At 39.2% G+C, this 15,997-nt stretch overlaps 1 protein-coding gene across 2 annotated transcripts in view; it reads right to left on the reverse strand.

The window, feature by feature from the left end:
• PIGK (phosphatidylinositol glycan anchor biosynthesis class K) overlaps positions 1–15,997 on the reverse strand; it is a 64,303-nt gene that overhangs the window by 1,469 nt on the left and 46,837 nt on the right. The window lies entirely within an intron of this gene.

Raw genomic sequence — 15,997 nt, forward strand, 5'->3', positions numbered from 1 at the left:
TCATGACAAAAATACCAGAATTATAGTGTTGAGAGTATAACAGTCCCTCAGGCCTGTGCCTGCTCTTGCCCTCAGCAGGTATGTTTTACAGATCTCCCAGGCAGACAGGGGTGATTTACTATTACGATAATAAATACTGAAGTGCTTGCTGAGATTTTTATTCCTGCCTTGCTGAAAGATTTGCACCATTTTGTCCTTGTGCAGAATGAGACACAAGGGGCACAGGCCATTTTGGTTTTGTTGCATTTAAGTCAAATTTAAAATTCTCTTTCTGCCAAGTGAATAACTGTTACAGAAGATGTTGCTGTTTTAATTTCAGCATCAATCCACACAGAGAAGCTTGTTTTTCTCTGCTAAATGTACCAGGGAGGCTGGTGAACTTTAATGAAATAAGGAACAGTTTGCAGTGTCTGTTCTTTCAAAACGGCTTTCCTATTAACACAAAAACAATGATTGTTGACTGCTCAGCTCCCACTTTATAAACCACACATTCTTAGCTTTAGGATTTTTCTGTAAGTGCTGCAATTTCTGCTGTGCCTGCAATTAAAAAGTGAACAAATAGTCATATCACCTGAGACACCCAAAGAACTTGGCAGTCTGAAATATTAATGATTTTACTCTGATATGGGAATCACAAAACCAGCATTATAATTTACATCAACCACAACAAAGCCAAAGATGTGAGCAGAGCAGGTGTCTCTGTATGCAAAGCACTGAACTCCCTGAGCAGCACTCGTCAGCTGCAGCCTGTGCTGTTGGTGATCTGCCACCTCGCTGATATTCACAACTGCACATCTCCACACAAACATCTCTGAAAATCAACTCTGCCTGCTCAAAAGGCTGCCAGCACACCTCGCTTCTGAGAGTAACAGCACATGACACTTCTCCACACAAAGGGACTTTCTTGTTTAAATCTTCCTAATTAACCTGTAACTTCGTATGCATATTGCAGTGCCTGTTCCATCAATCTCTTTGTACTATCAATCTTTCCCTTCTTGGATCTCAGACAAGTATCTTACCACAAAGTGGCACCTGACCCTTCAAGACAAATGACTTCAATTTGCAGCCAGTGACACTAAAAGCCTCTCTTTCCTATTTTGTATAGAACACGTAATTTAATTTCTTTAAAGAATTTATATGAATAAATATTTATAAGGTGATCTATGAGTATGGTTTTACATTTTGTCATGTCTTGTACTGAAGTCTCCATGGAATTGTGCAAGGGAAGAGAGGCCAGTGCAGCCGTGGCTCTGCACTGGGAAATCAGGGAAATACATATAGTCACTTTAAAGTCAGGGGATGCAATGTTAAAATGTAAAGGAGTAAAACCATGAAGGCATGACGAAAATTATATGAGGCTGTACAAGAGCTACATACTCAGTAATCTTAAAAATAAATTATCCTAACAAGAAAGATTTACAGACCCAGAAACTGAAATATAAATGTAAATATCATACCACAATAAAAAGGCAAAAATATTCAACTCTGTTGAATATCTATAAGTCAATATCTCTAAATGGTTAATTGAGCACAAAATCATGCTGAAATAGGCCAGTATTTTCCATGAGGACATCAAAACCTTATGAATAACTAAAATGGGATTACACAGATTCACATTTAAATCCACAAAGTATACCTGCAAGAGCTGAAATACCTAATTTCGTTTAAATTAACTTGCTCATAGATTCCCAAGAGAGTTCACCACTAAATTAAAAATATAATTAGTTGTCAAACTAACAAGTTCATCTTTCTAAAATACTAACAAATACAACACAGAAAGCCTCAATAACAAAATTCTGGCTAGGTGGGCATGTCAGCTCAGCAGCAAAGAGTGCTGGAGCTCCTTTACAAAAAGCTGCTTTTGGCACCTGTGCATGGCCACATCTGCATGGGACATGGTGCCACTGCTCCCATGACCTGTGCCAGCCAGCTGTGCTTGTTACACGAGTTATGGGGTATGGGGTACAGGATATGGGGTATGGGGTACCCATATGGGATGGGTTGGATGCCCTCCCAGAAACACACGCGTGCCTCACCCATACTGCTGCAGAAGCTGCTGTGGCTGTTTTGTGTAGGCAAAAGGAGAAGAGTCACAGAGATTTCTCCTAATGGGAAAGACTATTATAAGTAAGAAAGAATTCACTTTAACAGCAAATTAAAATCCTTTTTAGATCCACATGCTGGAAAAAGGTTTAGAAAAGCCAGAATTTCTTTCTATGCTTATACCAGTTCTGTGGCCACAAGCCTAGATAAACTATCTCTTTATATCAATTTTAGGATTGATGAGATAGCATTAATGGAAGTAAATTTTTTCACAGATTCTGAAAAAAAAGTCAGTAGTTTTCCTATGACTATTGCCTAGTTCAGAGTCTTATTTCAGCAGATTTCTGTGAGATTCAGGCAATTTTTACACGTCATGCATTTTCCCACTTGCAAGAAAATGCTAAGTGGACCAAAACCATGTTAAGTGTCATAGTATTCTGATCTGCAATATATTATCTATCACTATTATGTTTCAAGTTGATGTGAGAATGTGTACTACAGACTGGTTGTACTACCTACAGATTACACAAAACTTGTTCCTATTTGGGACTACCGTGGAGGAGCAGAGGCAACTTTTTGCTCAAGTTATTCTGAATTTCAGTGTGGTACCCACCAAGAGGAACTGCCTCTGTAACTGACATATTTAGGTACTGTGATTCACACAGCACAATCCCATTCCAAACACCCTCGTTATTCCCACAATAATAGCAGTAATGCATAGGTGAAATGCAAGTTCAAAATGGTACACTCTGTCATGAACAAACACATTTAGCAGCTTAAGGACTACTCATTATGGAATTGCTGTAGATTCCAAATTAAAAAGGCAGGTAGCTAAGCAACAGCAAGCTTCCTCCTGTGAACAGTTTTTTTGCTGTACACACTCTAGTTCTGGTAGACTCATTATCCTGTGGAACCTAAAAACAGTTAACAGAGAGTTGCTCCAAGTACTGTAATTAAGGAGAAGATAAAACTGTATTTTCAAACTGGATGGGTCTATAGGGACCTGAATGGAAAGGATCCAAGACTTTCAATGAAGGTGTTTCATAAAACATGCAATCCATGTTACTCCAATTAAAATAAGCTTTATGAAAAATATTATTTTGAAAAGCTGAAGTGGCAATTAGAAGAACAGTTTTATTTAAAAATGTTACATCACAACAGAAATAAGATTTAAAACATCACATATTAACATTTCACGTGGACAACACTGTCTAAAACTTATCTACAAGGACAAATTCAAGTTTTTTTATACAGTGGAAGACTGTTGGATTATAACATCCAACAGTTTTCCAACAGAACTCTGTCTTAATGTTCTCAATAAGCCCAAAAATATTGGTACAGAAAACTTTGGGTTAAACTCACAATCCACATCTGAATAATTGCAGCAAAGAAAGCTGAGCAAACAGACAGGAACTAAGTAATTACCAAATGAAACAGGGATACACCAATTCTTCAATCTCCTTCTGTACCTTTTTCCAAAGAGGGCTTTAAGAAAGGGTGCAAACACTCAGACATGAACGCCACATAATCCTTGTTGCAGGGGATATTCTCCCCAACCTGAGGCAGATGGTGAGTGTTTGTAGCAGGAGTGCAAAATATCCCTGTGTAGCTGCACAAAAAGAACACATCAGAAGCACTAGGTGCCAGTGAGTCCATTAAAGTGGCAGCTATTGGATTTCAAATTAATCCCTGCTTAATTCTCACTGCACTTTCAGCACTGAGTGTCCTAGACCCAGTTGTGGCCTATTTATTGCAGCACACGTGGTATAAAACATCCCAGGGCTCTGGGGCTGCCTGGCAGACAGCAGCAGCTACAGGCAAGAGAGAGGTTGTGCACATCCTCTGAGGGCTTTTCCACCTCCCCTAGTGCTGGGGGCCAGCAAGCAGGGAAGTGAAACACACTTGTTTGTGCAGTGCATACACTCACTGGGGTGAATTTCAGGTATTTTGGGGGCAGAATTTCCAAATTTTCTTCTTGGTCATTCTCCATTTAAATGAATGTTTCTTTTTCTTCCAGTGCATACCAAAGGTATTCTTTCTTGTTCATCAAGCTACCAAATTTTATGTGAGGCTCTGTTGTAAAGACCAGTATAGAAACCTGAAAAAAAGATCCATGTCTCAAAACAGATCTTGGAAATTCAAGGTGAACCTCAAATCCAAACCTGGAATAATCCACTGTCTTCTCACCTCAGAAAACTGATCTAAAACTGAAGGAAATTCCTTGGAAAAGCAAAATTCCACTACACAGTGCACTGTGCCAAGAGCACACTATGTATTTCCTAGAGGCACTCCAACAACTCAGGGTTACTTGCAATTTGCAATTTCAAACTGGGTAATCCTTTCAATTCTTATGACAAAGCACACTACAAAGTTTATTTTCAGAATGAATTTATATGTATCAAAAGCAAATCACAGCATAAAGTACGTCCTCAAAGCTTTCAGTGGAAGTCTGCACTTCTGTTTTGTTGGGTACTGTTTGGATTTTGGGGTTCTCACAGGGGAGTGGGGGTAAATCAAATAACTCCAGGCACCAAGTAATAGTTTAATCCTTTCTGTGCCCACAGAAAGATTAAAGTCATAAGAGAACTCCAGCATCAACAGTGCCTGTTAATCTGCAAAACAATTTAAAGTACTTTTGTCTAATCTCCTGGTTTGTATTTAATAACCACACTGCCATGATTACTGATATCTCCAATATTAATAAAATAATGAAGGAAGTTCATTCATCAACAACAGAAACTCACAAAGGGTATGGGAAGAAACAGCAGCTAAACTAAATTAACATCAATACCAACAACTGCATTTTAACATTTACTTTGTATAATCATTGTAATAGGAACAATACTGTTATGATAGCTTTACTTTTTCATTTCCTTCTAAAATTCATAATCTAGATGGGCTTTTTTAAAATGAGCTTCTACTTATTACTGCCTACTTTCAGATTTATATCTTAGCATTTCACAGCACTGTAAAGTGTTTTTAGTGGTTTAACAATTATTCACTAATCTTCCAACCTGTGATACAATACATAAATATACAACTTCAAATCAAAGGGAGCCTTGCCAGCACCTGGGAGCCAGGGCAGTTAAATTCCCAGACAAGTCAGTGCTCAGCTGAGGGATGCCCACCCAGCAAACACAACAGGGATTGCACCAGGGGGACTCCAACTGCAGTTTGCTGCACCTAGAAAGGACACACAGAGACCATTCCAGAAAGAACACACAGAGACCATTCCAGAAAGAACACACAGAGACCATTCCAGAAAGAACACCCAGAGACTATTCCTACCTGTCCTCAACAGCCTGGCATGGGGCTGAGCTCTCACCTGCTCTGCTGACACTGAGCTACATACTGGAATTCACAAATGCTTTAGAGAAGAGATGAGGAAAGTCAGATTAGGTTGCATTTAGAAAAAAAAATAAGTGCAACTGCCTCTATTTAAGGTATGCTAAGCAAATTGTTCTTTATATTTTAATCCAATTCATACCCGTATATGAAGCCATGATCATGATTTTCCACAAAAGGCCACCTAAGTCAACAGCAAATATATGAGCTACATTTGCAAACACAAAGGTTCACACCAACTGAAGCATGCAAAAATACCAGATGAGCAGCTTAATTAAGTAGGCTTGGTATTCAAAACTCAGTTACTGCTACTTAGAAAAGCATGTTCCTTTTTAAATACATTTATATTTAATTAATTTAAACAAGAGCAGGATTATAAGCAAAAACAACACTAGTGGCAAGAATTCAGTGCTCAATGTCACACCACAAATGGAAAGATAAACTCCTTGAGGTCCTTACAATGGAGGGAGTCAGAAAATGACAAAAACACACACTGGTGAGACAGACCTCAGCAGAGAGAAACCTCCAAAAATCATCAGATATAAAAGCAAGTCCCTGCCACTGAAATTCTGGGTTAAGCAGACAGAGACAGCAGACAACAAAGGAGACAAAGGATTCTAGAGGGACAAGAATATTTTGTGATGTAAATAGGGCCAAGCTACTCCCAGAGTGTAGGAGAATGATTGCAAGCAACCCCACCCCTTATGAGTTGCACTGTAACAGCCTTGCCCTCCACAGGTCACAGCTATGTCCAACAAGGATGGGTGTTACAGAGTGGGTTACCTGCTGGGAGGGAAGAACCTGCTGGCCATGCTGTGAGGGGGAAGGGCCAGGCAGTTGTGCAAGGGACAGGAAGGAGTGGGGTGGTCTGTGCCAAGAAACAAGTGAAGTGTCCCATCCGCCTCTAACGCGAGGTCTGCAGCCACATCAGAGCACTGTTTTTCCAAGAGCATGCACTGCTCACCTTCCCCTGGGAAAAGATTATCTCAGTCTTCTCCTGGGCAGGTCTTGTTCACACAAATGCAACATTGCACTGCCAGTGGCAGAGCCAACTTCTCAGCTCTGCAGAGCCAAGGCCCCCACGCGGGGGCACATGCACTCATGGGCTCCTACCTGTTTCATCTGGGATCATTATTCCAAGTACCAGCCTCATCCAGCCCAGCCTTTCTGAGGAGCACAGTCCTCCTACTTCCTCCCAGGAACTCTGACTTGGATTTCTCTTAGCATCTCTCTGAACCACAAGGTGAGTCCACTCAAATGCTTTTAAATCAATTTTTCTAAGGAAGGTTTAACTCCAAATCTTATAAAATTAATTGTATACTTAGAACTTCCATGATGAAGTGTCATTCTGAGTATTCACATTCAATCAAAATTGGGTTTTTTTCTATATATAGAGAAACCATTATGTTAATAAATTATTATGCTGTTTCTTTTAAAGTAGTAGTGATGGTTCCAATCACACTTCTGTGTTTGCACGTCCCGTAAGTATCTATTCATTTACTGCCAGGTGACAGGCAGTATTAACAACAGATGTTAGACTGCATTAGTTCTCATACTGAGTATGCCACATTGAGTACAAGATCTAATCAAATACTTCAACAGCTACATTTGAAATCCTTATATACATAGTTTTTACTGTCCATTTCTCAAATCTCTACAGCTATAATTTAAAATGTTCTCCATTACCCTGAGCTCTGTGCTGCATTATATGCATGCGCAGTAAAGCTCCACGTTTTCTAGCTCCAGCTTGCGCAACTTGAAACAGCATTACAAAAGGCAGGCATGACAAAATGAATGGAGGGAAAAGCAAGGCTGAGGCAAAAGATGCCTTCACACTTATAAGAGCAAGATCAAGTATGGCTGTACTTTTACTGCATTTCATTTTGATATTCAGTGACAAACCAGTGAGTAACAGACCGGTTTGTTCCCCACCACCAACCAGCTTTTAACAGTGATTCTGTATTCGGTAGTTTTGTACTCATAAGCCAAACAAGTGTTCTTACCCAAGTTTATATTGTACGTACTCTCTTATGGGAAAAGGAGGAAGACCTGTTATGAAATATCACCCCAATGCTTTGGGGTACCCTAGCTGTTATAGAAAAAAAAATCATAAAACATGGACAGTCATACAGGCACTTAGTAGCTGTGCAAAATTACACCTCCACAAAAATGCCATTTCTGTTACACTGGGTATGTCAAAGGACAAGGAGTCCCAGAGAGCAGATCCATTTCTGCACAGAGTTTTTGTAGGCATTAAGAAAGAATAGCAGATTTATGGTACCATAAATAATCCTTGTTCCCACATGACATTTGCATGACACAGCTCAGCAGTCAAATACTATGTGGGACTCACAAAGAGCCTCTTCCAGGAAGAATGAATGAGTGCAGCTGAGGACAACCCTCCCAACACCCTCCCAGACCACCACATGTGACAGGTACAGAATCAACAGCTTCCAAAAGGGTCTTTAAAAAGGATGAAACCACATTTGGTCTTATCTAGGGGCAAACCAGTTGCAGCTTTCCTGCCTCCATCTACACTAACCACAGGTCACTGCTCTACTGGCCTGCTGTCTTTCAGTCCTCTCTAAGCACCACTCATCACCCATTTGTCAGCCATGTATTTGTAGGTGGCCTTTCATGTTAAGCACTCCTGAAAAGAAGGAAATCACTGTCTAATTGACAGGAACGCCCACCATTACAGAAAGAATCACTAGCACAAGGCTCAATCACAACCCCATGCAAAGAATTTGCACAGGAACCACGATGCAGGAACCTGTCTTGACTGTCCAACAGTATAAACACAACTGCTCCATTACCAGAGTCTTCATTCATTTACACCTTCCATTCATTCTTCAAATGGAAATGATTTCATCAAATTTCAGCCCTCTGAATTATTTAGGAAAACAATTCTAGACAGAGCACTAGAGAGCAGCCTGCCAATATCTCTGTCTGTGGCCATTCATCAGTCCTGTCAAGAGCTCATGAGTTACATTTCTGTGCTCCTCACAGCATGCTACTGAACAGCAAACAAAACATAATTAACTTAACACAAAAAAATCACCAATAACACCTAGGATTACATGGTTAAGTGGGATAAATGTGAGAATATATTTGGAGCTAACAGTGCCTTACCCTGAGGAGAAGTGTTCAGAAAGGTATTTGCTGTCACAGCACCACAAAATATATCAAGATTGATAACATTTATATTTTTCCTTATCAGTGTGAACTTCTTGGTAACACCTACTTTTCATGCTGCATAAGCTCAGAAGAAATACAGTGGATAGAAGAAAAAAATCTAACAAAACTCCTACTGCTAATTTTACTACTCACTGGAATACCATTTAAATAAACACTGTCTATCAGGGAAGCTTTCATGTGTAAACAATAAAAAAGTAATGATTAATAAGCACTGTACAAGGTTATGTGAGAAATGAAAATGTTACACAACACTGAACAGACACCAGAAAACGAAATTAAATCTTGCATCTTGGACAATGTACTATAAAATCCTTCAGTAATGTGTTTGATACAGGAAGGTCCCCATTCAGCATATATTTAGTGATAGGTAACACAAACTGGGTCAAAAATTTAGTCTTACACTCAAATTATACACACACCAATACTGTGCAACATCAAGCAATACAATGAGAATAAAGACTACTAAATACATTTCCCTTTGCCTACAGACCTTACAGCATCCTCTCCTTTCCTCTGCCCAACACACATCCATGCTCCCACTTGGCTGTGTTATTCCTGCCATTTTATTCCAGGGACACAAATACAACTCATCAGAAAGCAGAGACCTCAGTTAACAACCACAGTGGCTGCTGAGCCTCCTCTCCAGGCTCATCTCACCAAAAGTGCAGCACCAACGCTCTTAGTCAGGTCATTCCCAAACACAGCTTTGGGGAGAGATGGGCTGAGGAACAATCAGACCCCTCTAAGGTCTGTGTGAAGAGACACTGCAAGTGGGATTGACAGAAGCCATTCAGCAGCACCAGAAAAGTCCTGAAGCAGAATGTGCCTCACTCCTGCAACACAGCAAAGCTCTGTCCTTTCACCAGTTTCTACTGCACGCAAAGCCAGAAAAAATCTGGCCAAACAAGCTGGGTGTAATTTGGGGATGCCAAAGGCAGCATTTTCATAGCCCAAACAGGCTTCTGCAGAAAAATCAATTGCAAGCTAGGAAAGGAGCCCTTTCTCTGCATATAAAACCCAGCATCTCACCAATGATCACTATGGAGCATTGCTTACTTTACATTTGCCAGTAAATCTCATTCCAAATGCAAAGCCTGGTCCCAAGACTTCTCCTATGGAATAGCAAAGCTGATCACCAAAATAAAAATAACTCTGGAACAGTATTCCTGCTGTTAATACTGTATCTAATAAAATAAAAAGATATTTGATTTACCATTAAAAGGATTTGATAAATCAGTCTTCTGTTACCCAGGGAAGTCCTAAAATTTATTCTAGGTCAACCATAAATTTTGAGTTACTACACCACAGCAGTTTATTGGTTGTTCTGATATAGAGAAGATTTATATTTTTTTAATTTAAGAAAGATTAAAAAAATAAATGCAGCAGTAGCTCTTCATTCCACCATATCTTCAGCTTTTACTATACATTAAAAGACAATGAATAAAGTAATTGCTGTTAAATGCAGACTTACAGTGCTACTGTTCACAATAATAATAATAATAGTGATAAACATTATAGTCTCTACAACCCCATCATTCTTGTGCTAGGAATTATGTCTTCTCACTAAGGTTTTCGTGGCTTAATTGTCTTCATGTAATATTGATATCTGGCACTTGGATGTAATTAAGAATAGGGGAACCATTCTTAGAGTACTATTCCAATCCATTAGGTAAATTTTCTCACTATGATATGAAAATTTTCATCTACTTAATTAGCACACCTACTTCTTCCATGCCTAAGTGCACCTAAGCTGTGTTTTATGATGGCCCAAGGAAAGGAAAAAGAAACCCCAACACATCAATTATGCTTCCACTCAGTTGTACAACTATTTTAAAATGTGTGAACAGTTAAGACAAAATTGAAAAATTACCATAATAGGCTTTTGACACTTCCCCGCTTAAGCAAAAATTAATTCTAACTCCCTGTTTTTATGCAAAGCCTTTATAATTTCTCTAATCTCAAGTTCCCACGAGAGAGAACACAATTCTTTCAAGTACAAGTATGTGAGGCTTGGCATCTTCTCTTTTTAGTTATGCAGTTTATTTGATGGAAGTCTAAACTGCTAAGCCTCCCTTTGTGCTTAATATAAGCCATCCTCAGTGGAAATACAAGTTAATTTAAGTAAAATGAAGTTTTAGGAAGGATGCATTCTCTTGCACAGAAAGCCTCACTAAATCAAAGCTTTTTAAAATGCAGCATCTGTTTCCTGAATTGCTCTAGAACCTCTAATAAAATAAACTAAAAAGAAGAAACATTTTTAAAAGGTACTTTTACATATACAACATCATACACATAAAAACAGACAAATGGAGCAGCTTACCTCTCATTTTACTGTGTTTTGCAGCCTCACCTTGTATTGTACATGAAGACACTCTTGCAACACAATGAATTAGCATGTTTCAAGCATCATCTGTTTTATTAATGGTCACTATTATTAAAACCTCTGCTTGTGCATCAGCTGGATTCTATTGCTGGGATACACTGCCATATACACTAAGCTGTGTGGACCACATCCTAAATTCACAGTTATTCCACAGCACTGCTTAGCCCTGAAACACATCTGAAGTATTTGTACATCACATACTTTGCTTCAGCAAAAGTCAGGGCTCTATTCTGATGCCTACAAACCTATTAAGGTCACAGACAGCTTGTGCAGTTCTTTAGTCTGTTCCCATGAGAGGCAGAGGTATATTATTTGCATACCATTATGTACTGAAAAACCTATTCAGTTATCCCCACTGGAGACAACTCACCTCATTGCCCTAAATAGCATTCACTTTTCCAATATTTTAAGGAACAGCAAGTAAATGGGACCCAGTGAAGACAAATCCAAAAAGACTCAGAATATCTAAGCATTTCAACTTATAAATAACAAATGTGAATGAATGCATACCAATATATCACAAAAATATCATGGAAACAAGGAAGGATGAAAAACGTGAATTATATGCTTAAGAGAGGACTAAAATGTGGAGAGTGAAAATGGCTGAAGAGATGATTTTAGGAAAAAAGCTGACATTAGCCAAGCTTATTATGACCACAAAGGAGAGCAAGGAGTCTCAAAGCACAGAACTCACTTAAAAATAGCCTCCTTACATTTGCAGTGACAGCAGTGGTTCTAATATCATCTGCCCAAAACAAAGTGAGACAGCTATTGATATTTTACCTATAGCAGTGTGCAAAAGTTCACATGATGGCAATAACTGAGACCCATGGGACCTGTACATGTTGGTTCTTCAGTACCAGCTGCAGTACTGTGAATATCTGCTGTAATCACAAATATGTTCTTACATGCCCTAATTGTCCTGCTCAGTTTCATTGCCTCCATAATTACAATGTTTTGAATAAACATCTCCCAGCCTCTGTTCAAACCCTTTTTCTACTTATCCTTCCTGATGCCAATACAGTCACAAAGAAGGGAGAATACAAATAAAGTATTTGTGTGCTTTGTGCAGAAAGTCAGAAGAGATTAACATAATGGTCCTTTACAGCCTTAGTCTGCAAATCAGAACCTCTGGCTGTTAACCTTGGTTTGCTTTGTGCCAACCTGCTATGTGAAATTTACTTCAAGCTCTAAGCATTTCTGAACCTGTCTGTTTCTGTAAAGCTCTGAGCACAGATAAAGCACAATAGAAACAGTAACCATTGCCTTGAAATCACAGCGGTGAGCAGGTCGTGAAGAACAACAAAAGGCGATCATGGCACAATCAGTCCCATGCCAAAACAAAGACACAGAAACATCAATAGTGCATATTGAAAGGCTTGTACACACAGGATCTTCAAACACATGGCTGCTTCAGCTGACAAGAAGCAAATCAATTTTTTAAATGTAAGGAATACAATAATTTTTTGAGTCCATGGCTATAACGTTACTACCGACCCTTGAAACGCAGTTATTTGAAGTTCAGATGAGTAAACCCCAGAGATCTACAGCACTCTATAAAGCCTGTCATGTTACAGTCATTTCCTGAACATCTTCCTTCATTTTACATCTTAAATAGTGCTTATTAAAGGGAAACGGTTACAGGAATTACCTCTTAAAGAAGCTGCAAATCCAGTGCAGCACCTCTAACAATTATAGCTACTAGAGAGACAGGCTATCTTTTCATATATATTTTAATAGTACATCTGACAATTCTATATGCTGGTGGGTATGAAACTGATGTCTCATAATCCACAAAATGGATGAGGCTACAGTCACATATAAAGCCTCATATTAGCAGTATTCTCAAGGGCAAACTGAGCACTCCCATGATATGCACAAAAGCCTCAAATTTATTTCCATTTTAACTTTCCACAGTAACAGCTATTTTTACCCTCATCTGCTCATGAGCAATATAAACAAAAACTTTCAGCAATACAAGTAGACTTTATCAGTTTTAGCTGATACTACGTATCCTAGTTGGCTTTAGAAATTCTGTAGTCACATACCCAGCCAGGATGAAAAATGCCCTTTTTTTTTTTTCAAGCAGTACTTTGCACCATTGCTGTGCTTAATGAGCACAGGACTCTACCAGCACTGGTGAGAGTGAAGGGTGGCCACTTGAGGGGCAGCCCCTTAAATTGCTCCAAGCTGTCTGTCAAACTGATCTCCCATCCTGTGCCAAAGAAGAATGGAGATAAAATGCCAATCTGTACATGTCAGGGTTTCACAGGCTCAGAAAGAGAAAAGAAACATGACCTCTGAAAACTGACAGATCAGAGTTAAAACTTCTTTGTCCAAACTGCAGGATCTGGACAACCTAAAAGAGTAATTTTGAAAACACTGCATCAGTTGCACCCACGCCTGCTACTGCATCTCCCTGAAGAGGAGACTGGTTTTGAGGGAGAGCACGGCCTGGGGGTTACTGTCACCTTGCTGGGAGCCATTTCTGTGAAGAGGGGATAAAGTCACATTCCAAGATGTGACAGCAGAGACTGGATTCTACTGGTGCCCAGAGCTCATAATGGACATACATATCAAACAGAACATATTGAGAAGTGCTCAATGAACTGTTCTTAATAATAGTGTGTAAGAGGGAAAACAGGTCATTCTTTAAAATACATTTTGGGTTCATTTTTTAAAAATGCAAGGAAGGTCCTAAAGTTGCATGTTTTAATACATAAACAAGGAAGAATAGGTGGAGCATGCATGCAACAGTTCTGGCAAGAAGAAGCTACCAAACATATCTCAAATGTCTCTGGGATGCTGGAACATGTAAAATTTCCCCTTCTTTGCTTACAGAAAATGTTCAACATGGTATTTCTAGTATGAAACAGTTAAAAACAAGAACCTCACAACTGACTGTTCAGGTTCCTCATGCAAGATACCTTCCAATGCATTTAGTTATTCAATCCATTGTATTCAGCTATAATTGGAAAAAATCTAATACTACATTCAGTTCCCCTGTAATGCTTGGTCAGCAACAAAAAGCACTCAAGGGTCTTTTCTGGCTCTGCTGAGCAGTGTTGTGTACAGACAAAGGAAGTGCTCCCCATGCATTAATACTTTGGCACTCCAGCCATACAGAAATGAAGGTCCCCATAATTGCCACTAAATTTTTAAGATTTGGGGGGCAGCATTTGAAAGAAAAATAATTCTCAGATACTTATCTTTATTCTGTCTTGAAGAATAAGAAGAGATTCCATGTAATATTTCAACATCAAAGAGATAAACCAGCAGAACTTCCCCTGTGGTTGAGAAGCAGTAAAATAATGGTCCTGGATAGGCAGAGTGATCACCCACAAGAGTCGTTTAATGGGAAGATGGAAAAGAAGAGACTGTTTTACTACATCTTTGCTTCCAAGAGGGAAGATCATGGTCAGATGAAAAACATAACACAACAGAAGCAGCAGTGTCTTGTCAGTAAAAACAAATTATCAGTAATTTATGCTAACTCTACATCATGGTATTCCGTGATTGGAAAAAACTAATGAGAAAAACACCAGCAAATTTTAAAAATTACATTGTCTCTGTTTTACATAAATACTTTATGCTGCACTCAGATATGCTGCATTTCAGGAATGCTATGAAGCTTCGTGTGGCTAATGAGCTATGTAATTTCTGAAGAGGAAGAGAGACAACCTTACTGTTTGTGTCAACTACTGGATTACATCTGAGTACCATTCCTGTCTCTGCAGTAGTTCACTAGATGAAAAATAGCCTGAAAAATCTCTGGTTTAATGATTTGCCAGTAAAAGATCTGTACCATCTATAACCAAGTCAATATTGTGTTTGGTGATTTTCTTGCAGTGAGTCAGAGAAACAGGGAACTGTGCCATTCTTAAAACATTACATGACTCATACACATAGCAAGATTCTGCACCTCAACTTTTTGAATCAACCTTAGTAATAGCAGAAATCTTGGGGAGTGAACTTCAAAGCACCTATATGCACCAAGGTGTTGGCATGAATACCTCTGCTGCTCTAGGACATATTTGGTTTGGTTGGCAAAAGTGTGCAGTAATAGCTCTTTTTCTTCTGATCCTTTTGAGCACCAAGTTCTCTACTAGATAGCATTCCATTTAAAGAAAGCTCAAAAGATTTAAATAATTCCTAACTTACACAGAGTAAGAGAAAGTAAGTCCAGATACTGTTTACAGTTTAGGCAAAAAGCAAGTTCTTACACGCTGGATGACATCCAGTCATGATTCCACTTGAGACCACTTCCATTATAGCTATAAAATGTAGCCAAAATCACCTCTAGGTTAAACAATTCACAAACCTATGTTTAATACAGAAAAGAAATGGAAAAACCCCAAACATAGCAGACACATTAAATTCTAACTCCAATACATCCCACGGGCCCTAGATGAAGAAAGGTTCAGCAGAAGGGGTACAGCACACCCAAGTTTAGCTCTGCACAGAATGTCTGAGCCCCAAAAACCACTTCAGGTGAGCTGGTGAGGAAGAGCACACAACACATTTCCATGACGTGCATCAAAAATAGTTTTTCTCACCTGTAGTGTGGAGCAGACAGGTGAGAGCCCTGGCAGGACAGGCTGCTGTTCTCCAGACACTCCAAAATGGCCACAAGAAGGGGCCAGGGTAAGGGGACAACACTTGTCTTCAGCACGTTGCTGCAGTTCAGTGGCAAGCCTGACTGGGCAGGTGTCCTAGGGCAGGCTGACAAGTCACAAGGCTTTTTGGTGGGAAGCCAAGTGATGTGTTTTGTTAAAATAAAACTGGACTCTGAAGTCAGTGTACTTTTTAATATTTGGTATGAAAAATTCAATTTTCAATCATCTTGACAAAATCCATTTTTGACAAAGAAAAGCATCCCTGCCTGAGCAGACCTGTGTCTGTGCTAGCAGGTGCAGCAGAACCTGCACCTTTTGGTGAAAGGTTGTATTTTATCTCTGACATCATTCAGCTGAATACCATGACCAGAGTTCTAAGAAGCAAGCTATGCTTCAAAGTTATTTTCAAACA

Source organism: Serinus canaria, chromosome 8, assembly GCF_022539315.1.
Source record: "Serinus canaria isolate serCan28SL12 chromosome 8, serCan2020, whole genome shotgun sequence".
NCBI classification, from domain to species: domain Eukaryota; kingdom Metazoa; phylum Chordata; class Aves; order Passeriformes; family Fringillidae; genus Serinus; species Serinus canaria.